The sequence below is a fragment of the Hesperophylax consimilis genome, chromosome 2 (assembly GCF_061612785.1).
Source record: "Hesperophylax consimilis isolate HC1 chromosome 2, BYU_Hcon_1.0, whole genome shotgun sequence".
Lineage (NCBI taxonomy): Eukaryota > Metazoa > Arthropoda > Insecta > Trichoptera > Limnephilidae > Hesperophylax > Hesperophylax consimilis.
In genome coordinates this window covers 42,466,558-42,490,420 of record NC_142837.1, presented here as the reverse complement: position 1 = coordinate 42,490,420, position 23,863 = coordinate 42,466,558, and the positions used below count along the sequence as shown (strand labels likewise).

General features: G+C 33.5%; 2 pseudogenes; one reads left to right on the top strand and one right to left on the bottom strand.

Annotated features, from left to right (window-relative positions):
• Nucleotides 1-162: 162 nt before the first annotated feature.
• On the bottom strand, nt 163-5,777 carry LOC149426026 (uncharacterized; annotated as a pseudogene).
• Nucleotides 5,778-6,904: 1,127 nt separating this feature from the next.
• The window catches only part of LOC149426025 (uncharacterized), a 62,496-nt pseudogene continuing 45,537 nt past the window's right edge, over nt 6,905-23,863 (top strand).

The following is a 23,863-nucleotide window of genomic DNA, read 5'->3' as shown; positions in this document are numbered from 1 at the left end:
TCCTCTCCTTCCTCTCTTTCCTCTCCTTCTTCTCCTTCCTCTCCTTCCTCTCCTTCCTCTCCTTCCTCTCCTTCCTCTCTTTCCTCTCCTTCCTCTCCTTCCTCTCCTTCCTCTCCTTCCTCTCTTTCCTCTCTTTCCTCTCCTTCCTTTCATTAAAAAAAACTATCCATACAGCATCCTCAAGTTGGCACAGGCCACGAGGGAAACTATTTTTCTCAAGGCCTCCTGTGTGGAACTAATGGAATAAAATATATTCTTATCTCACTTGCGCTGGAACAATCCTATAAAAACTCAGATAATATACAAAAACAAAAATGACAACAGCAGAACATTTTTTCTGAATCCGTATAAATAATCAAGGAAAATGTCTACTTCAGCACACTCGATCGGAATATTTATTATCAATGATGTAAAGACATAATTCGGAATTCGGGAAAAAGTTATTTAGCTTTTTTACTCCTATTATCGTGTAGAATCACCTCCCGAAGTTAACGCATTTTGCCCCCGAAAACTCTGTACAATTGAAGAAGATAATACTATGAAATCTACACTAAACATGAACATAGAACAAGACCAGAAAATAAAAAGATAACGGCCACAACTAGGAATCGAACCCATAATATCTTGTCTGACCGGGACAGCATCTCAAGAACCAATCATTAGAACGTTTTGATCTTTAAAAAATTTAGCTGCCAAAAATTTGGGAAAAATAAGTTGCAAGATTATGACATGACGTTTAAGGGCCTGTTCAGACACGGCGATAACCGCGCGATTGATAAAATCGCGCGGTTTGAACCGCAAAAATGTTGACTGTTCAAACATCGGCGGTTAGTTAGCGATTAGCGATCAGTTTCAAGATGGAAGTCGAAGAGGAACTAGCGTGTCTGTGGCTGCTCCAGAAAAAAATAAAGAAAAGAAGGAAAAGGCAGTATTGGGTGCATCCAATATTAAGGGATTGACTGACACATGGCCAATTCGTAACGCTATATCCCAATTTAAGAATGTTTGAGAGGAAATTTTTTGACTATTTAAGAATGTCAATAAAATCTTTTGATGAACTAATTAAACTAATCAGGGAAGATATTTCGAGCTCTGAAACACATATGAGGGCAAGCGTGTCACCAGAAGAAAAACTCGTAGTAACTTTGAGGTAAGATATTTATTTATTGTTCATTAAAATCAGTTTATATATTTTCATTATCGAAGAAAGCAAACACTTTGTGGCTTGACATTATACAAAATGAAACAAACACTTAGTTTTAAACCACTTTATTTCGAGTTATATTCGTCGACCGGTTTCGATTGGACTCAATCTTCATCAGGACAATAAAATATAATACTAAATTATAATACAGAGTAAGGTATAAGGTAAACATAAAAGAAAGAGAAAGTATGTAGTAGAGGGAGAGAACATCAGAGACTGGTTGGTGGAGGGGGTGGGGACGGGGTAGGGGGAGGGGTCCCCTTATCTAATAATAATTTTTCTAATGAACTACTTACAATTAAACAAATAGCCATCAACAACGGATATGACCCCGGTCTAATTGATAAAATCCTCTCAAAAAAACTTCGCCAAATCACAACAAATAAATTCCTATATAATGCCCTCCCAATTATTAATAATAATAATGCTGCCACCCAATGGCGTAGAATTTTGTATATAAGTAAATTGTCTTCCCTTTGCACATCTAAACTTCCTTCAGAAATAAGGCCGGCCTTCTATACTAACAATAACTTAGCAAAAATTTTAATTAATTCTAAAGACAAAGAGGATCAATTAAGCCACTCTGGCATCTATAGACTAAATTGCAACGATTGCCCAGCAAACTATATAGGAAAAACCGCGCGAAATATAAATATTAGAGTTAAAGAACATATCAGGTGCTTAACAAACACAGGCTTCTCAGAATTTGCCGAACATTTAATCAATACTAACCACACATTTAATAAAAATACGGGAGTCCAAATAATTCATAAAAATAAAATAGGAATACGCCTGAATAACTTAGAAGCTTTGGAAATTTCTAAATCAACGAAAAATAATTCCCAAATTTTAAATAAACAGATAGAATTAACCAACAGCCCGATTTTAAAGTTGTTTCCTTGCTCCAACCTAACCCGTAACCCCCACCTTTCCTTTGGTCCTCCCCCAACCCCTCCCCCTACCCCTTCCCCACCCCCTCCACCAACCAGTCTCTGATGTTCTCTCCCTCTACTACATACTTTCTCTTTCTTTTATGTTTACCTTATACCTTACTCTGTATTATAATTTAGTATTATATTTTATTGTCCTGATGAAGATTGAGTCCAATCGAAACCGGTCGACGAATATAACTCGAAATAAAGTGGTTTAAAACTAAGTGTTAGTTTCATTTTGTATATATATTTTCTATTATTGTAGAAGACTGCGAAGCAGTACTATATTGAGATGATGGCGATGGTGACCCAGGCGGAATAACAGCAGAAGTTGATCCATTTGTAGTAAAATATCCTTACGGAGTTGTATACTGTTGATTTTGCCAATAAGATGTATTAGGTATTATCTGGTGAGCACTGATGCGAACAGAGGGTGGTAAAGCTTGTCCTTTTTGTATAACTTGAAGCAATTCAATTTTGGTCGCTAAACGTCGATTTTCTGGTACTTTTTTCAGTTCTTTGTATAACGATAAACAAAAAAGTTTATCGTCATCTTGTCTGGAAATACTATTTTCTTGAAGTCCTTTTTCAAAACTTTGTCGTGACTCAATGCTTTTTTCAATTAGATCACTTATTCGTTCTTCTGGTATATTTCTTTTCTTTCGTTTAGGGGGACCTACTTCAGTGGCTTCGGTTGCATTGGCGTTTAATTGATGTGTCTCATTATTGTCTTCGTTTATTATTACATTTGACTGTTCATTCATACTATTAGTAGTTTCATCGTTGTCTACACTCTTCTGCAGGAAAGAAAGCCTTGAAAAATACATATATGTTCTACTGTTGCGTTCTACACAACTATGTGAGGAGTAGAGATGGTATAAAATATAAAGATACTTTATATACTGCACCAATGACTAGTCTCAATACCTTGCATGCAGGAAGAGGGGCACCGTCATCTTTAAATATCAATTCGCTCATTACTTCGTGAACGAAGGGAGTGTTTCATGGCAAGATTCAAAAATATAATAATATTACAGGTCTTTTCTTCACTTCATCAATAAATAAGTCTGTATCGAAGCGATCCATACCTAGCTTAGGCGTGCTCTCGTTGTGACGTGTTGATCGCGCGGTGCCCGCAACGCTACTGAACGCTGAGGAAGATCGCAATAGTAATAAAACCGCGTGGGCGCCGCTCGATTCTATTTTCTAGCGGTTGAGTGGCGGTAATCGCGAGGTTGGACTAACCGCGCGATTATGTCTGAATGATTATTATACCTGATATAAATACCTGCGTAAGTGCTAGTTCAGACACGGCGGGAACCGCGCGGTTTGAGAATCGCGCGGGAACCGCGTGGGTCTTATTTACGCAGGTATTTATATCAGGTATAAGGGCCTGTTCAGACACGGCGATAACCGCGCGATTGATAAAATCGTGCGGTTTGAACCGCAAAAATGTTGACTGTTCAAACATCGGCGGTTAGTTAGCGGTTAGCGATCAGTTTCAAGATGGAAGTCGAAGAGGAACTAGCGTGTCTGTGGCTGCTCCAGAAAAAAATAAAGAAAAGAAGGAAAAGGCAGTATTGGGTGCATCCAATATTAAGGGATCGACTGACACATGGCCAATTCGTAACGCTATATCCCAATTTAAGAATGTTTGAGAGGAAATTTTTTGACTATTTAAGAATGTCAATAAAATCTTTTGATGAACTAATTAAACTAATCAGGGAAGATATTTTGAGCTCTGAAACACATATGAGGGCAAGCGTGTCACCAGAAGAAAAACTCGTAGTAACTTTGAGGTAAGATATTTATTTATTATTCATTAAAATCAGCATATATATTTTCTATTATTGTAGAAGACTGCGAGGCAGTACTATATTGAGATGATGGCGATGGTGACCCAGGCGGAATAACAGCAGAAGTTGATCCATTTGTAGTAAAATATCCTTGCGGAGTTGTATACTGTTGATTTTGCCAATACGATGTATAAGGTATTATCTGGTGAGCACTGATGCGAAAAGAGGGTGGTAAAGCTTGTCCTTTTTGTATAACTTGAAGCAATTCAATTTTGGTCGCTAAACGTCGATTTTCTGGTACTTTTTTCAGTTCTTTGTATAACGATAAACAAAAAAGTTTATCGTCATCTTGTCTGGAAATATTATTTTCTTGAAGTCCTTTTTCAAAACTTTGTCGTGACTCAATACTTTTTTCAATTAAATCACTTATTCGTTCTTCTGGTATATTTCTTTTCTTTCGTTTAGGGGGACCTACTTCAGTGGCTTCGGTTGCATTGGCGTTTAATTGATGTGTCTCATTATTGTCTTCGTCTATTATTAAATTTGACTGTTCATTCATACTATTAGTAGCTTCATCGTTGTCTACACTCTTCTGCAGGAAAGAAAGCTTTGAAAAATACATATATTGGGCTCCTTTACGAGCCCCTGAACCGGAAGGATATGTTTTCCCTTTTTTGTATTCTTTATTGTAACAATCCGTATGTTTTTCCATTTTTTTTGGAGTGTTGTACCTGAAAATAATGTCATTATTATTTTTCTTGTTTTAGGTATCTTGGTACGGGTTGTTCATTTGGAGAATTAAGCTACAACTATCGCCTTGGAAAATCTACGATTACAGGAATTGTCCGTGAAGTGTGTAAATCGTTGTGGAAAAAGTTGGTTAGTAAAGTTATGGCTGAACCAACCGAAGATTTCTGGAAGAGAATAGCTCAAGAGTTTGAGAGATATGCGAATTTTCCAAATTGCATTGGTGCTATAGACGGCAAGCATATCCGAGTTATAAAGCCTGTCGATTCGGGATCATTGTATCATAACTACAAACATTTCTTTTCTATAGTGCTCTTAGCAGTTTGCGATGCCAATTATTGCTTTACTTATGTTGACATTGGGGCTTATGGCAAAAGCAGTGATTCCGCAATATTCAAAAATTCTTTATTTTATAAACGACTGATAGAAAAATCATTAAATATACCACAACCTAAACCAATATCTAATGTAGATTCAACACCACTGCCTTATGTCATAGTTGGAGATGAAGCCTTCGGTTTATCAGAAAATTTAATGCGACCATATGCAGGCAAATGTTTATCACATGAAAAAAAGATTTTTAACTATAGGTTATCGAGAGCCCGACGTAACATTGAGTGCCCTTTTGGTATTTTGGCTAACAAATGGCGTATCTTTCATAGGCCTATAAATGTGAAAATAGACTTTGCCAAAGACATAATAAAAGCCTGTTGCGTTCTACACAACTATGTGAGGCGTAGAGATGGTATAAAATATAAAGATACTTTATATACTGCACCAATGACTAGTCTCAATACCTTGCATGCAGGAAGAGGGGCACCGTCATCTTTAAATATCAGAGATAAATTCGCTCATTACTTCGTGAACGAAGGGAGTGTTTCATGGCAAGATTCAAAAATATAATAATGTCAATAAATTTTTCTTACCTAAAATAGCCTTTTTTTCCAACGTGTCTTCACCATTTCCAAATATTTCCACCAACTCTTGCCATACTCGGTTCTTTGCAATTTTATCCGAATAATCCGCACACTGAAGATTCCATATTACAGGTCTTTTCTCCACTTCATCAATAAATAACTCTGTGTCGAAGCGATCCATAGCTAGCTCAGGCGTGCTCTCGTTGTGACGTGTTGATCGCGCGGTGCCCGCAACGCTACTGAACGCTGAGGAAGATCTCCATAGTAATAAAACCGCGTGGGCGCCGCACGATTCTATTTTCTAGCGGTTGAGTTGCGGTAATCGCGAGGTTGGACTAACCGCGCGATTATGTCTGAATGATTATATGAATACCTGCGTAAATAAGACCCACGCGGTTCCCGCGCGATTCTCAAACCGCGCGGTTCCCGCCGTGTCTGAACTAGCACTTAGTGCTAGTTCAGACACGGTTAGTCCAACCTCGCGATTACCGCCACTCAACCGCTAGAAAATAGAATCGTGCGGCGCCCACGCGGTTTTATTACTATGGAGATCTTCCTTAGCGTTCAGTAGCGTTGCGGGCAGGGGGGTATAACTCCGAGAAAAAAGTGGGTCAGAAAAAAAGACACGGTAAATCTCTATGGCTGTGTATCTGTGACGTATATTTTCCACAAACCAGTGCGAACTTCATGCATGTTTATAGGCCGCTGTCAAAACATGAAAATGTCAAAAAATGTTAAGTGCGATGTGAAAGGATGTACGGACAATACATCGATTCGACACCGGTTTCCGAGTTTTAAGGAGTACCCTAGTCTTTTTCGCAAATGGTCAATACGGATTGATAGATTAGAATTTATTACGAAATACAAAAATCTTCTGTGTTTTTCATTTTTCTGTTAAAAGCAGAGAAATATCAAAATTCGTTACTGTCGTAAAAAATTTTTTCATATTTGATAATCTTATAAATGTTCTTCCTTTATTTAAAAGATTTTAAGTCATTTTAGTTTATTTTTACGACAGGTTGATTGTTCATCTCAGAACAAAATTTTAGGCTAGTGAATGGGATTGGCTTCGAATGAGAATTATATTGTCTATGGTTACGCCTTTTTTATAGTTTCTATCCTAGTCGATGGTGAGTATCTGTAGTAGTGACGTATATTTTTCAGTTACAGACTTTTATCTATGGCAAACATTAGGACCCATGGGCTCAGTACTAAAAACCCGAAGATATTGATCTAGTGAGTGGTTCATTTATGGTTGCGGGCACCGCGCGAACAACACGTCACAACGAGAGCACGCCTGAGCTAGCTATGGATCGCTTCGACACAGACTTATTTATTGACGAAGTGGAGAAAAGATCTGTAATATGGAATCTTCAGTGTGCGGATTATTCGGATAAAATTGCAAAGAACCGAGTATGGCAAGAGTTGGTGGAAATATTTGGAAATGGTGAAGACACGTTGGAAAAAAAGGCTATTTTAGGTAAGAAAAATTTATTGTCATTATTATATTTTTGAATCTTGCCATGAAACACTCCCTTCGTTCACGAAGTAATGAGCGAATTTATCTCTGATATTTAAAGATGACGGTGCCCCTCTTCCTGCATGCAAGGTATTGAGACTCGTCATTGGTGCAGTATATAAAGTATCTTTATATTTTATACCATCTCTACTCCTCACATAGTTGTGTAGAACGCAACAGGCTTTTATTATGTCTTCGGCAAAGTCTATTTTCACATTTACAGGCCTATGAAAGATACGCCATTTGTTAGCCAAAATACCAAAAGTGCACTCTTACGTCGGGCTCTCGATAACCTATAGTTAAAAATCCTTTTTTCATGTGATAAACATTTGCCTGCATATGGTCGCATTAAATTTTCTGATAAACCGAAGGCTTCATCTCCAACTATGAAATAAGGCAGTGGTGTTGAATCTACATTAGATATTTGTTAAGGTTGTGGTATATTTAATGATTTTTCTATCAGTCGTTTATAAAATAAAGAATTTTTGAATATTGCGGAATCACTGCTTTTGCCATTAGCCCCAATGTCAACATAAGTAAAGCAATAAATGGCATCGCAAACTGCTAAGAGCACTATAGAAAAGAAATGTTTGTAATTATGATACAATGATCCCGAATCGACAGGCTTTTTAACTCGGATATGCTTGCCGTCTATAGCAACAATGCAATTTGGAAAATTCGCATATCTCTCAAACTCTTGAGCTATTCTCTTCCAGAAATCTTCGGTTGGTTCGGCCATAACTTTACTAACCAACTTTTTCCACAACGATTTACACACTTCACGGACAATTCCTGTAATCGTAGATTTTCCAAGGCGATAGTTGTAGCTTAATTTTCCAAATGAACAACCCGTACCAAGATACCTAAAACAAGAAAAATAATAATGACATTATTTTCAGGTACAACACTCCAAAAAAAATGGAAAAACATACGGATTGTTACAATAAAGAATACAAAAAAGGGAAAACATATCCTTCCGGTTCAGGGGCTCGTAAAGGAGCCCAATATATGTATTTTTCAAAGCTTTCTTTCCTGCAGAAGAGTGTAGACAACGATGAAGCTACTAATAGTATGAATGAACAGTCAAATTTAATAATAGACGAAGACAATAATGAGACACATCAATTAAACGCCAATGCAACCGAAGCCACTGAAGTAGGTCCCCCTAAACGAAAGAAAAGAAATATACCAGAAGAACGAATAAGTGATTTAATTGAAAAAAGCATTGAGTCACGACAAAGTTTTGAAAAAGGACTTCAAGAAAATAATATTTCCAGACAAGATGACGATAAACTTTTTTGTTTATCGTTATACAAAGAACTGAAAAAAGTACCAGAAAATCGACGTTTAGCGACCAAAATTGAATTGCTTCAAGTTATACAAAAAGGACAAGCTTTACCAACCTCTGTTCGCATCAGTGCTCACAAGATAATACCTAATACATCGTATTGGCAAAATCAAAAGTATACAACTCCGCAAGGATATTTTACTACAAATGGATCCACTTCTGCTGTTATTCCGCCTGGGTCACCATCGCCATCATCTCAATATAGTACTGCCTCGCAGTCTTCTACAATAATAGAAAATACGAGTATATATGCTGATTTTAATGAACAATAAATAAATATCTTACCTCAAAGTTACTACGAGTTTTTCTTCTGGTGACACGCTTGCCCTCATATGTGTTTCAGAGCTCGAAATATCTTCCCTGATTAGTTTAATTAGTTCATCAAAAGATTTTATTGACATTCTTAAATAGTCAAAAAATTTCCTCTCAAACATTCTTAAATTGGGATATAGCGTTACGAATTGGCCATGTGTCAGTCGATCCCTTAATATTGGATGCACCCAATACTGCCTTTTCCTTCTTTTCTTTATTTTTTTCTGGAGCAGCCACAGACACGCTAGTTCCTCTTTGACTTCCATCTTGAAACTGATCGCTAATCGCTAACTAACCGCCGATGTTTGAACAGTCAACATTTTTGCGGTTCAAACCGCGCGATTTTATCAATCGCGTGGTTATCGCCGTGTCTGAACAGGCCCTGAATAAGACCCACGCGGTTCCCGCGCGATTTTCAAACCGCGCGGTTCCCGCCGTGTCTGAACTAGCACTTATAACTAGGTCCCGATGATCGTGTTGGAACTTGTAAATAGCCCCAACAAGTATAACAACTGACAAATTATTACGCAGCGTTCTCACCTCAAAGATAACGGTCAAGAATTGCCTAAAGGAATAATTAAAACCTGCACTAACCTGATGGAGATCCTTTCCTGCAATAGTAAGGATTCGTCTGGCCCCTGCAATATGCGCAGCAGATTATTCTCTTATCAGGTGGCACATCAATCAATTTGTCATACGGTGGTGAAGAGAAGCAAATTATTCAATCTTGCAGCTGCCAAATGATATGAAATGAAGTTGCCAAACAGCGGTAGTAAGAGACAATGGAATACCGAAAGAACGATGACAAATAGTTCTATTTTTGAAGTATTTTTATCAAAATAACAAAAATGGTGCTTAACCACCACCATTATCTATTTTTAAATTTTCTGTGTCTTGTTCCATATTCATGTTTTGTTCAGATTTATTAGCATTATCTTTTTCTTCAATACAATAAAATATACGTTGAAGAGGAAAATTAAGAGGATTTTTTCTTGTCAAGGATTCAATACCTTTTGTGATTCACACATACTACTCTCCTCCCACGTGAACATTGCATGTTACCGCAAAATGCAATATTAATTAATTACTTTAATGAAATGTCACCAGTTACAAGGCGGATATAAGGTTTTCTGGTAACACGTCAATACAATGAAGCCGGCTTTCAATATCTGTTGATATAGAGCTTTATTGTTCTTCCGTATCAGTTCATTTAACCACAAGAGCCTTCCCATTAATAAAGGCAAACAAACACGATTGCAAGTGATTGCGTTGGCACGTACCTACGCAGTGTCGAGTGGGGACTTTATTATGCACAATTAAACGTAGGTAGCCCTTGTACTCGTAGCTGCGATGTGGTGAAATTTTGTGATTAAATGTGTCGCGTTGATAATGAAAATAATTGGCAGATTTCGGTTCGGTTAAGGTTCATTGATATAATATGCATCTAATACTAAGAAAGATTGAAACGATCATCGTGAACTCATCCCTTATTGGGCCTTCAGGGAACTAAAGGGAAGTGGAGAGAAGAGATAAGAATCGTGGGGCCTTTAAGAGGTCTGCTTTCGCGGCCAGAAGTATGAATCTCGAAAGAAGGTCTATTGTACTCTATCCTTCTCTAACGAAGTAAACGATCCGGGGTATGTACCGGGTAGGTGGGAGGGTCTTGTCTAATAGCACGAGCAAGAAAAAAGTTATATAAGGGGTTAAATAAAAGGGAACATTTAGTTTTATTATTTGAAAATGCACGAAGCCGGAGAACTACCCCTTTCGTTTAGTTCATTCGAAATAGCGCACACAGATATACGACGCAGAAAGTTGCAGGTGTGCCGATGACGGAAGACAAAAACGACATTTTAGGTGTATGCGTGAATATATTTGCATCAAAACGGGAATCACCCTTTTGTTTATTTCATTCAAATTAGCGGAGAAATATATTGTTGTACGGAAATCGTATGATGCATGTCGCTATAGCAGAAAAAAATATTTGGATGGTTTGTATAAGGCCGTTTTTGTGCAAAATCACCTCAAGGGCGCTGTACAAATATATAATACATTTCTACAATTATCAATGTTATTACTAACTACATATGGAGATTCTCCGTAAGGAGGATACATAATAATTGACTTGTTATATATAATAATTGACAGAAGTCTAGGGAAATTTCTTTCTGAAATTAGGAAAATAAAAATCCGTGTGGAATACCTATGTGTTTACATTTATTTTATTTCCCTCTATTTTATAACTGTTCCAATTTGTCAAAAAAATTTCATAAAAAAATTAAATTAAACAAAAATATTCTAAAACCATACTTACTATAAGCACTTTCGCGAAAAGAAAATATTGAGATGAATTTTTTTTAAATTTTTTTTATAATTGTTTTTTTTTTATTATATTTTATAAACAAGTTCGGCAGTCTATAGTTTGTAACTGTTTTTATAAATTTAAAAAGGATCATTGAATATGTATAAAAAATATAAAAACACCCAATGAAGTTCTGCAAATTGATAACAATAAATAATTGAATGACTTTCCAAACACCCAAAATCACTAGATGTTACAATCAAAGGCATATTCAACAAACAAAAACAACATTTGGACAAAAAAAATGTATACAGTGGTAATAATTTATATTCGCAAGGCCTGCTGCAAGTGTAATGGAAGCTGGATATTATTTAAACAGAATAAATAAAAACTAGCAGTTAAAAACCCGCACCGCGGGTTTTTTGCTGCTAGACCCTACGAGCGGCACTTGGTTGGCCTTCGCCCAGTTTAAGTGATAATAACAACAGTTACATTTAATAGGTAGATACATATTAGGTCATTCACAGAGAGAGGGTGAGTATATATTGTAAATAGATTATTACAATATAGTGCCCCTGAGGTGATATCTCACAATAGCGGCGCTTTACAAATTGTCCAATAAATAAATAAATATAATGTTTACATTTTATTGCGTACATATACATTGATATACAACAGAAATAGATAAAATAATGTAATCTTATTAAACTTTATTTCAAACACAAATAACTTTGTTTATACCACTTTATTATATACAACCACTACATGTTTCGTGAACGAAGTTCACCTCATTAGGAGTAAGTATACTACGAAGTTAAAAATTAAATATAGATTACAATTGGAAAGAAGAAGTAGAAGGAGGGGGGGGGGGAGAGTGGGCGGGGTTTAAGAATTAGGAATGACAATATCGTTAGAAGGGAAAGACCAGTTGAGTGAGAAAATATTTAAAAGAGAGTTAATTAAAAAAATGTTGTTAATTATAACTGTTTTTACATTAACATGTTTTCGAATTTCTAAAAATATGAATTATTTATTTACAATGCTTTATATCCTGTGTGAGGTATTTTAAGAACTGAAAACACAATAAGCATATAAACATAAAACAATATATTCATAAAACAAATAGTATTTAATAACGGTTATTCTAATAAATTGATAGTTGAAATAATAAATAAAAAAATAAACATGATCTCTCCAAATGGTATATTTACCCTATTTCTAAAGAAAGAAATAAATAATGACTTAAAATTCTATTTGTGGATAACGATATTTCCAAAATTATAAATAAAAACATTCCTGGTACTATTCAACCGGCGTTTTACACTACTAACAAAATAAAGAAATATATTCTTAATTATAAAGATAGCGGTAATCAAACAAAAAATCGGCAGTTTATAAACTCAATTGGGATGATTATAATTTCCTTTACAAAGGTAGAACCAATAGAAACTTTGAAGTCAGAACTAAAGAACATCTCGGAGCTGTAAATGGAAATAGTGAATCTGAGTTTGATCATCTTTTGAATAATGATCACACTTGATAAAAATGCAGGTATTAAAATACCTCACACAGGATACAATGCATCGCAAATAAACAATTTAGAAATTTTAGAAATAAGAAAACATGTCAATATAAAATCAGATATAAATAAGAAGCAAAAAAAATTATAAATCCTCTTTTAAATATTTTCCCATTCAACTGGCCTGCGATTCTGGAGTTAAACGATCAATCGTTTTCGTATGCGCCGTCTTCGAGTGAAAAACTACTAGTCGTCGCGACTAACTTTTTCGAATGTTTCAATTTTACGTATTCTTGAGCGTCGAACGGTCGAAGTTGGTAGAAGAGATGATTTTATTGGCACCCCTGTGAATATTGTCTATGTTCCTGATGTTTTTGGGATTTCTATGGTGTGACTGTCAAACAGACAACAGTTATTCGTTATTCAAAACAGAAATGGCTGCGGGACATATTACAAATTGCCAAAAGCAACTCTTAATTGAGCTTGTAAGCTCCGATAAAGACTTAGTAAGTGGGAAATTTTGCGGGTCCGAACGTTCGCGCGGTAAAACAAAAATTGAAAGCAAGACTAGATTTTGACAGCCAATTCCATAGAAACGCCAACAACCTACCACTCGCTGCCCTGTTTCTACTGGTTATACCCAGTAGTTGTTGTGTGGAATGACTTTTGACGTTTGGCGTCGAAGTATGTACCTTCGACCAATTTCGGGAATAGCAACGACGACCAACGTACGTACTTTCGACGGCGATTACGAGCGCCCTCGATTCAGGAATAGAGCCCCTGGTCTTTCCCGTCTAACGATATTGTAATTCCTAATTCTGATAAACTCCGCCCACTCTTACCCCTCCCCCCTACTTCCACTTCTTCTTTCCAACTGTAATCTATATTTAATTTTTGACTTCAATGTATACTTACTCCTGATGAGGTGAACTTCGTTCATGTAACATGTAGAGGTTGTATGTAATTAAGTGATGTAAACAAAGTTATTTATGTTTTAATAAAATAAATAATGACATCACAAAGTGATAAGCTTCCAGAAGAAATCTTTTTATTAAACGCTTGTTAATGGTCAAGTAATTTTGCGTATTGTTAGCTGCATATTTAAATATTCGCGCCAGTCATTTGATTCGTTCTTATACCGCCAGAGGGGCAGAGTTGTCGAATTTTGCCTGCAGACCCCCTATTCGTGATTTACCCGAAACATACGATTTGAATTCGACCAATCAGAGGGCCTAGATCGTCAAGACGCTAATATAATAATACTATCAGATTTCAATAGAAAAATAAAAATAACCATGAAAATAGCAGCACAATAATAAAACAATGTATATATTATATTTTAATGTGCTTGTAGCTATATATATTATATAATCTACATATTCAGAGTGTACGTTTACATGTTTAAAAATATTCAAACAGTAGGACAGTTAATGGTTTCCACTTTCAACCTAAACCACATTGAACATTTTATAACAGTCAATAACGTATGTACCCTAATAAAAGTTTGATTAATTCATAATGTTATTAATTATCCTTGTTTAAAGTGTTCAAAAAAGCATTAATTACCCATGTTGAATAAAATAAATTATTTAGGGGTGTTTCGGTTAATAACTGGGTATTGAGTTTAAAATAATATTTTCCATAAACAAGTGCAACAAATTCGTCATATTCGCTCGAGATAAATAACAACTGCGAATGTCACACACACACACACACAAACAGAAATATCCATGTACACTGTTGGTGTTGATGTATTACGATTGACGTAGTTATACATACATGCATACATTTATTTGTCGGGCGATTCTGTTACCGACCCCCTGCCCCCGGTCCCCGGCCCGCGGCTTAGACACCCGACACGCAAAAACGTTAATAAAAGTATTTGTTTGGCCGGCTAGCGACCACCCCCCGGCCCGCGACGGTTTATCTCATGCCCACTTTGTGCGAATGAGACAAACTCAAAATTGAATGTAATATTCAATTAAATTTTTCGTCGAACTAAATTTGGGTTTTTATGTTAATATAATTCTTTTTTGAAGATTTTTTTTTATAATTCATCATATTTTTGACAGAGGAATGGTAAGATTTTTTTCAAAAGTGGCTTCCATTAAGGCACAAAAAATTATCAAAGTTGATTCCAAAAATCGTTCTTTTCGGGGCTATATTTTATAATTTAAAGCAAAAATCGAAAATCGGACTCTAATCCGTACTTTCTACATGCCACATCTTTTAATTAAAAAAAGAAAAATCAGATTTATTTGGTATTTTCGCCGTCAATCCAAATTTAAATTCGCGTGGAAAGATCCGCGCAGCCGTTCCTCTTAAGACCCGGCATTTTCAATTTCAACCGATTTATATGCAGTTTCTTGCTAACTCCTTAAGTCTTGAAGTTCCAAAAAAAATAAATGTTATTTTTGAAGATTATATCTATACATTGGTTTTGCCGAAATTATATGAAATTCCCTCGATAGAAAAAAATCGCAAAGTAAGCTCCGAAACTTATTAAAAACACGTTTTGTTCTGTTATTTAATATGTTAAAGGAATGAAAAAAATTTAGAGTGTATGTTTAAATGCAAATAAAACTATAACGAGAGATTTTTGCTCTATTTTAAATGTGTCGTGTTTTATTAAATATTTTCACAGCAGTCGCTTAAGTCTGTTCATTTCAATCGCGTTAAATATTAGCGCACTCTCTCTAACGTTAGGATTTACATAAGACCATTTCAAACATTTGTCGGTCCCCGCGCAGTCGTCAGGCATAGTGGATGTGTGTCAGAATTTTTGGCATCTAAAATGACGTGATTTATTGTAAATATTATTTAATTTCAAATATTTGAATATCTTATTTAACGTAAATATTGCATTTATCGGTTAAGTAATATTGTTTTTCAAAAATGAGAAATAATTAACAAACAGTATTAGTTCTATAATCAACGTGAACGGTCGCGCGCAGCGAAGTAAAGTATTGTCGCAAAAATTGCAAGCGCTGCCGAGCGCCGAGCGATTTGCGCCGAGCGATTTGCGCCGAGCGCAGCGATTTAACACATTATGGACACGGCCATTGTTAATATAAAAACTGAAATACAAAAAATTACAACAGTGAAAGATTCGAAAGCAAAAACGAACCTAGAACAAAATGTTTATATATTAGAAGAGCTTTGGAAAACTGAAAAAATTAAACACCAAAATGAAATAATCAAACTACAAAACAAAATTATCGAAAATTACGAAGAACTTACGAAGAAAATTGAAAAAGTCGTAGAAAAAAACAATAAAATACCATCTTACGCGCAAGTTCTAACAGCAAATAAAAAAGAAATTTCAAAAGAAGAGAGGTTCTCAATAATAATATCATCAACTAAAAAAACAACAAAAGCTGCAGAAATATGTGATAAGATACAGAAAGACATCAAACTAGACCAACTTAAAATTGGAATAAATGGATTAAGAAAAACAAATAAAGAGCAAGTAATCATATCCTGCCCAAAAAAAGAATATACCAACACTCTTACGGAGGAAATTAAAAAACTCAATTATAACTTAGAAATAAATGAAATAAAAAAGAAAAAACCCAAATTAATTTTGAAAGGACTCAAATCGAACTTGACGGAAGAGGAAATAGTAAATGGGATACTCACACAAAACGAAGGGATTCAAGACATTGTAACGAAAAACGAAGAAAATAAAATAAATTTGATTACTGAAATAAAATACAAACATTCTAAGAAATACCAACGTGGTACTCGGGATCAAGAAGATGAAGAACAAAACAAATTCTCGAACTATATCGTGGAAACCAGCGGTACAACACGAAAAAATTTGCTATCCTTAGAAAAGATAAATATCCAGTACCAAAGGGTTAACATAGTGGATTGTGATCCTTTAACCCAGTGCTACCACTGCTGCAAATTCATGCACACAGCCGCCAGATGCCTAAATCGAATGAATCCATCGGTGTGCCCGCATTGCACGGGTGATCATACTTTTGCTAAATGCCCTGAAAGAGAAAAAACACCGGTTTGTGCAAATTGCACATCGCAAAATAAGAAATATGGCGAGAAAAATAAAACAGACCACACAGCTTTCAGTAACTTATGTCCGTACAAAAATAAAATGCTGAAAGTAGCAAGAGACAGAATAGACTTCGAAGAAAAATGACAGAATTTTTATATAACGCACTAGACGAAAAAAATAATATTGACGAAAAAACATATAGCAGCTATCAAGAATATCGTACCCACCAAAACGATCTCAATCTCAGTCCTTTAATTCTACACATGAATATAAGAAGTTTGGAACGAAACATGGATGAATTTTTGACAACAGTAAATAATGATCTCAGGAAGCCCGCTTGCATTGTGTTAACGGAAACACATTCAAGTGGCGAAGTGGCGTACTATATACCGGGATATACCTGTGTATCTACTACAAACCGAATTAACAAAAACAGTGGAATCGTTATGTTCCTACAAAATAATTGTGACATATTGTGCGAGGAAGAAATTAATGTGAATGGAACAAACTGCTTACACGTACAAATGAAGTGTTATAACAAAAAAATTGATATTATCTCTCTATACAGAACGCACTCGTCTACTGTAGGTTTGTTTATAGAAGAATTAAGACATGTGTTATTAAACTACAGAAACGCGAATACAATAGTTTTAGGTGACATTAATTTAAATATATCGCACGATTATACATCGAACGATAAAGATAATTACTTAAATATGATGGCGGAATTGAATTATGTGTCGTGTATTAACTCTTACACCAGAAACGTCAATGGGCAACGTCCATCATGCATTGATCACATTTTCACAAATATCAAGGATATAAATAATTTAAACTCGGGAATTATAAAAACCTCAATTACCGACCATTACATGACTTTGCTACATTACAATTCAATAATACCTCAGGCGATAAACCAACATTGCGGACAAACTGCTAATAATAAGAAAGAAATATCTATTGTTAATATCGAATCTTTGAAAAATAAATTGTCATCGGAATTATGGTTAGATATTCTCCGAAGTGAAAACGTCAACGAGTGCTGTAAAATATTTGAAAATAGATTAACAAACTTTATAAATGATTCAAAACAAATTATTCCAAAAGGAAATACAGCAAAATTTCGTAAAATCAAACCGTGGATAACACATGGGCTTATTGTGTCCATAAGACACAAAGAATGGCTTTATAAAGAAACAAAAAAAAAACCACTAGACATTAAATTAAATGTTCATTTTAGAGAATACAAAAATAAATTAACCACGCTCATAAAAAACACGAAAGAAATTTATTATAAAAACAAACTTGATGATTCTGAAAATGACAGTAAGAAAGTTTGGAATATAATCAATGAAATCATGGAAAATAAACAAAAAACCAAAAGTAATACTATTAAGAGTGTAATACAAAACAATAACATAATTAACTGTATTGAAGAACCTAAAAAAGGAGCAAACGCTTTTAATGATTTCTTTGCAAATATAGGAAAGAGTCTAGCAGAAAAAATTACCGTGAAAAAAATAAATAATATGTATATTGAAAATATTCCGAATATAGAAACTAAACTTGAACTCTTCGAACCAACCAATCCGTCTGAAATTGTACAAATTATATCAAAAATGCGAGGTGGTTCTGCTCCGGGATTTGACGGTCTCACCGTAAAAACACTAAAAATCATTAAAAATTATGTTTCTACACCAATCTCTCATATTATAAACAATAGCTTTAAGACAGGAGTTTTCCCGAGCACGTATAAGAAAACCATAATCTCTCCAATATTTAAGTCCGGTAGCCCGGAGGACATTTCTAATTATAGACCCATTTCACTCTTATCTAATATATCGAAAATTTTTGAAAAAATTGCTAAAAAAAGACTAACTGCATTCTTAAATAAAAACAAAATTATAAATGAAAATCAATTCGGTTTCACAGAGGGAAAAAGTACCCAAGATGCCATTGCAAAAATTTCATCTAGTATTCAGAGTACCCTGGACAAATCAAATAAATGTATAGGAATTTTTATTGACTTAAAGAAAGCATTTGACAGCATTTCCCATGAAAAACTTATATTAAAATTAAAACAAAATGGCATTGACCACTTAGCCCTTAAATGGATAGAAAGCTACTTAACAGAGAGACCTCAAATTGTAAAATTAAACCAAACTTTTAGTACACCACTAACAAGTACATTTGGCATTCCTCAAGGCACGGTCCTCGGACCATTACTATTTTTAATGTATGTAAATGACATTTTCCAACAGAAAATCAAAGGTGAATTAATCTCTTATGCTGATGATACTGTTTTATTAATAAAAGGTCAAACATGGGAACTAGTTAACAAACTTGCAAATGAATGTATTAATATCTTAAAATCATGGTTTGATAATAACCTACTCACACTTAATGCTAAAAAAACAACATATGTATTATTTTCACTACAAAAAATACCTAAACACGAAGTAAATATCATAATCCATGATGAAAATTGTGACAATATCAACTGTGAACTACTTAATCCTATGTGTACTGTAATCAACTCTTCTTCTGAAATCAAATATCTTGGTGTGATCATCGATGAAAATTTGAAATGGAAAAGCCATATTAGGGAGTTAGTAAAGAGAATAAGGAAATGTATATATATATTTGTTAGGTTAAGAAATATTTTAAATGTGAAAATACTAAAAAATGTATATTATGCTCTTGTCCACTCCCTGCTTATTTACGGAATCATAGGTTGGGGAGGATCTTATAAAAACAACCTAAACTCAGTAAAAGTCTCGCAAAAAATTATTATAAAAGTAATACTTAAAAAAAACTCTACTTTCCCAACAAAATTGCTTTTTAAATTGTTTCCAGTACCAAATATTGATGATATATTTAAGCAAACTTCCATTATAAAAATGTGTAAAGAAAAAAATAACACAAAATATCAAGAATTTTATAAACTCATGAGAAATGGAAATCAATTTATTACGCCAATCTTTAAAACAACTCAAATGCAAAACCATTATATTTACCAAGCCATAAAAAACTACAATAATCTCCCTTCCGAATTGCGCTGTATTACGAACCAACAAGAACAAATAAATAAAATCAAACTTTTTTTCCAAAAAAACTTATATTAAACAAAAATAAAAATATATATATATATATTATTATTATAATATATATTATTATATTATTATTATTATATCTCATTATGAATTATGAATCTAAGTAAGAATCGTGGCTCCCTTATCAGGCACAAGAGCTCCTCTTTTCTGATAAGGTATACATGACCATATATGAACCTTAATATTATATTTTGCAAAATATGTATGTATTAATGTAACCCATATGATGTATATTAAAATAATTTTAAAAAAAAAAAAAAAAAAAACATAAATGAAATCTCCAAACGCCGCGGTTTCTGTACAAAAGTATACCATTTTTTACGATTCGCCAAAAATTCGTTTGCCACAAGGCAATGGAAGCTGATTGTTCTAAAACTGTGAGATTATTCCTTGAATGAATTCCGCAGTCGTTTTTTTGCCACTCTGGAAATATTAGAGTAAAACACGTCAGGTGTTAAACAAATACTGGTTATTCAGACTTTGCCGAACATTTAATTAATACTAACCACACTTTTGATAAAAATACAGTAGTCAAAATTATAAATAAAAATAAAATAGGAATACGCCTTAATAATTTAGAAGCATTCGAAATAGTAGTAGATTGAGATCAACCGAAACCAGTCGACGTATATAGCAAAATAAAGTGGTTTAAAACAAAAAAAAAATATTTTGAATAACATATTTAATTCAAATGTATCTATCACGGATACTTTTATAAAATTTACAAATATCTTTATGAAATTTAATTTTTATTTAAAAAAGAAAAAAAGTGAAGTAAAGCAAAACACCGAGTATTAGAAATTATCCTCAAGGGACAACTCTGTATTACAAAACATATTCAACTTTTTCAAATTGTTTTTATAATTTTATACTTTATATTATTTTTTAGATTGCGTCCATTTAAAGATATATTTAATGCACTAATATAATAACTGTAAAAACCAAGTAAGTTTGTTATGTATTGGCCATTAAATGATGATGATGTTTTTGTTACGTAACTCCACACAGGATGCAGGTAATTCTGCGTGATTACACAAGTAAAAAATTAAATGTTAATTTTTTGGAATTCCAACGCTTTAAGGTCGATTTCAGGTAAATAAGTTAATAAACTAAAGGATAAATAAATATTTTTCTATGGAAAAATATTGTTCTATAGGAAAAAACACAATGGATTGGTAACCCTATACGAACTCTATGACAAGTAAAAGTGGTGGGCGTCGCCCATCTACAATTCGAAATGCAGAATGCCGCGTCTTAAGAGGAAGCTACAAGCCAAAAATATGTATATTATTTGTTTGCCTTATTTCGTGACGAATACACAGGTAATAGGCATTATAATCGCTTGGAAAATGGAGTCAAGAAACGCTCGATTTCATGCGCAAAAGTGGTTTTTATTTATTTTGTATAAAAATTTATAAGTACGCAAAAAATTAATCAAAGGAAACTGTCACAAATAATCTTACCCATAATATGTTATTTTTTAAAATTCATTTGTGCATTCATGCATTTTTATTGAATAAATACATTTTTTAGTAGCTTACATTTGTATTTTATATGGAGTTAATAATTTTTTTATTTGAATTCTCCTCAAGGGAAAAGATAAGAAAAGCATCAATTTATATAAAGCATTTTATTTGGTATTCATAATGTAAACAAATTCGTTATAAAGATTAATGGAAAATCACTATTTAGCAGTAATTAAGCTTCGCCTTAAGTCCGAGTTCTGTTGATTTTATTTCCGAGTAGAGCCGATTTTCCATCAGCACATATACGTCGTAATGGGGTAAAATATGGTAGATTGTAGTTCATAATGTTATAATGCAAACATATTAGATAACTCTTTAAAATTATTGTACTGTTTAAATAAATAAATAAATAATTACAAAAAGTCTTCTGTTTTACAAGTCCTTAGGAGGAACCTAGAGTTCAAACCCTGTTGATATAAAAAAGCTTAAAACAATAAAAAATATTTTTTAAATATGTAATTATTATAAGTGTATATAATATACGTGTATGTTATGTAAAAAAAGTCGGTTTAATATATTTATGCATAAATCTTATAAGAAAAACCTTAATTAATTTTTTTTTTAAAATTGTTTTTAACTTTATAGGAGAAATTTTTTAATATGTTTTCATTTTTTAAAAGTATGTATCTTTAGATGAGTTATTTTAATTTAATATAAAAATATTGAATTAATGAAATCCGTAATATCCGTAGTTTGAGAAAATTATGGGCATTTTAACTCCCGCGCGCGTCCGTTCAGTAAAGTCGCTAGTATTCGTGTAAAAGTTTAATAATGGAGACATATTGGTTCTGATCTTAGATACATTTTGCAATGTTTTATTTTATCGTCAACAGATTAGCAAACTAATTAAATTCTCTTATAATTAGGACGATGGTGACTCTATACGAACATATATTATCATATATTTATGAAAACTAAAAGAGGTGGGCGTTGCCGATTTACAATTCAAAATACAAAATGCGGCGTCTTAAAGAATCAAGGGGTAGTGGACTAATTCCATCGCGTGGACTTCGTGGAACTAATGAAGAGTGAAGAAGAGAGATGAGACCAACTCACCTGACAATTTTTTTTAAAATTCATAGAGAAAAAAACATGAAGAGCAAATATGGCATAAAATACCATCATAATTTTTGGTTTTTCTTAACACATAATTTTAAAAGTTACTGTAACAATTTCAACTGCGAACAGAGCGTGCTGTATTAGTACAGGTAAAATAAGGTTTTTAAATAACAAATTCGTGCTTTTATTAAACTTTGGTCATACATTCAGCGGAGAATCCGCCCAAAATATAGTGATGGAACTCTCCTTGGGGTTAACCCTTGTTATTTTTTTAAATTTTTTACGTTTCTTTTCTAATAACCTGTCTTATTTCACCATATATTGATTTTATTGACTTGGGAGTCGGCGATTCATCACGAAAGAAATATATAAACAATGCATGTTCATAAAAAGAAAACTACCTACATGAAAACCGTCGAACACACATATCAGACTAGAAGTAAGGACAAAAATTACTTTTCTGTTCCAACGAGCAACACAGCGAAAAATCAAAAATAATTCTCGTACTTCGGTACAAAAATAGCAAAATGGTAATTAGATTTAGGCAGGACAGATTCGGAAATATTATTAAAAAATCTCATCTGATAATTTATCACGAGCGCCTAGTTTTATCTTCGCTTAAATCCCTTTCTCTCAAATTTTATTTATTTACATATTTTTTCTTCTATTCGCCTTTACCTATATCCCCTTCGTAACCTATATTCCCCTATATCACCTTCTATTTACCTATACACATAAATTGGTACAATATAATTTTTTAAATCTTTGTACAGTTTGGTATTACATAGAAAACAACAAAAAATAATCACCTGATTAGTTTCTTAGAACCATGCACTGCCTAGTTAGAAATTAATGTTGACTGAGCCATATTGTATAAATGTCTATATTGTAGCTTATCCTCGACGAAAACTGTACTTGTCATGTTATTACATATCATTGTGAATATATCCTGTAACCATAAACATATTATTTGGCCTAGTATGTAAATTATATTTTTAAATCAAATCAAATGTACAATAATAAAAAAATAAGTAAACGATAGGAATCTCACTCTAGCTCGATTGTGTGATATATGATCATTGGTCATACTTACGAGTTTATATAAAGTTTATGAATACAATGTGATGAATGAATTTGCAAAAACCACAGCTTCCGCAGGCCAAAATGTAGCCAGTTTGAAGAGATATTTTAAAACATTTATTAGAAGTATTTTAAAATTTTGTGGTGTCGCTCTTTAACAAGAGGAATTATTTGTTATTGACATTACACAAACCAAAATTTTACAAATATTTTTTCGTATTGATAATGTGTTTACAAATTAAAAAAAACTTATATACGAAATTGAATTTATATCTGTAAATGTCAACTTGACCAAGTAGGTACCACAAACTACAATTTTAAAGTAAATAATAGGCAGAATTCACGCGTTTATAATTTAAATATAAATATATACAAAAATATTTATAAGTTGTTTTTAATCCTAAAAATATCACATAAGTGGTCAAATATGGGTGCATTAAATTGCTCTCTAACACTATGCGCAGCTTATATTGT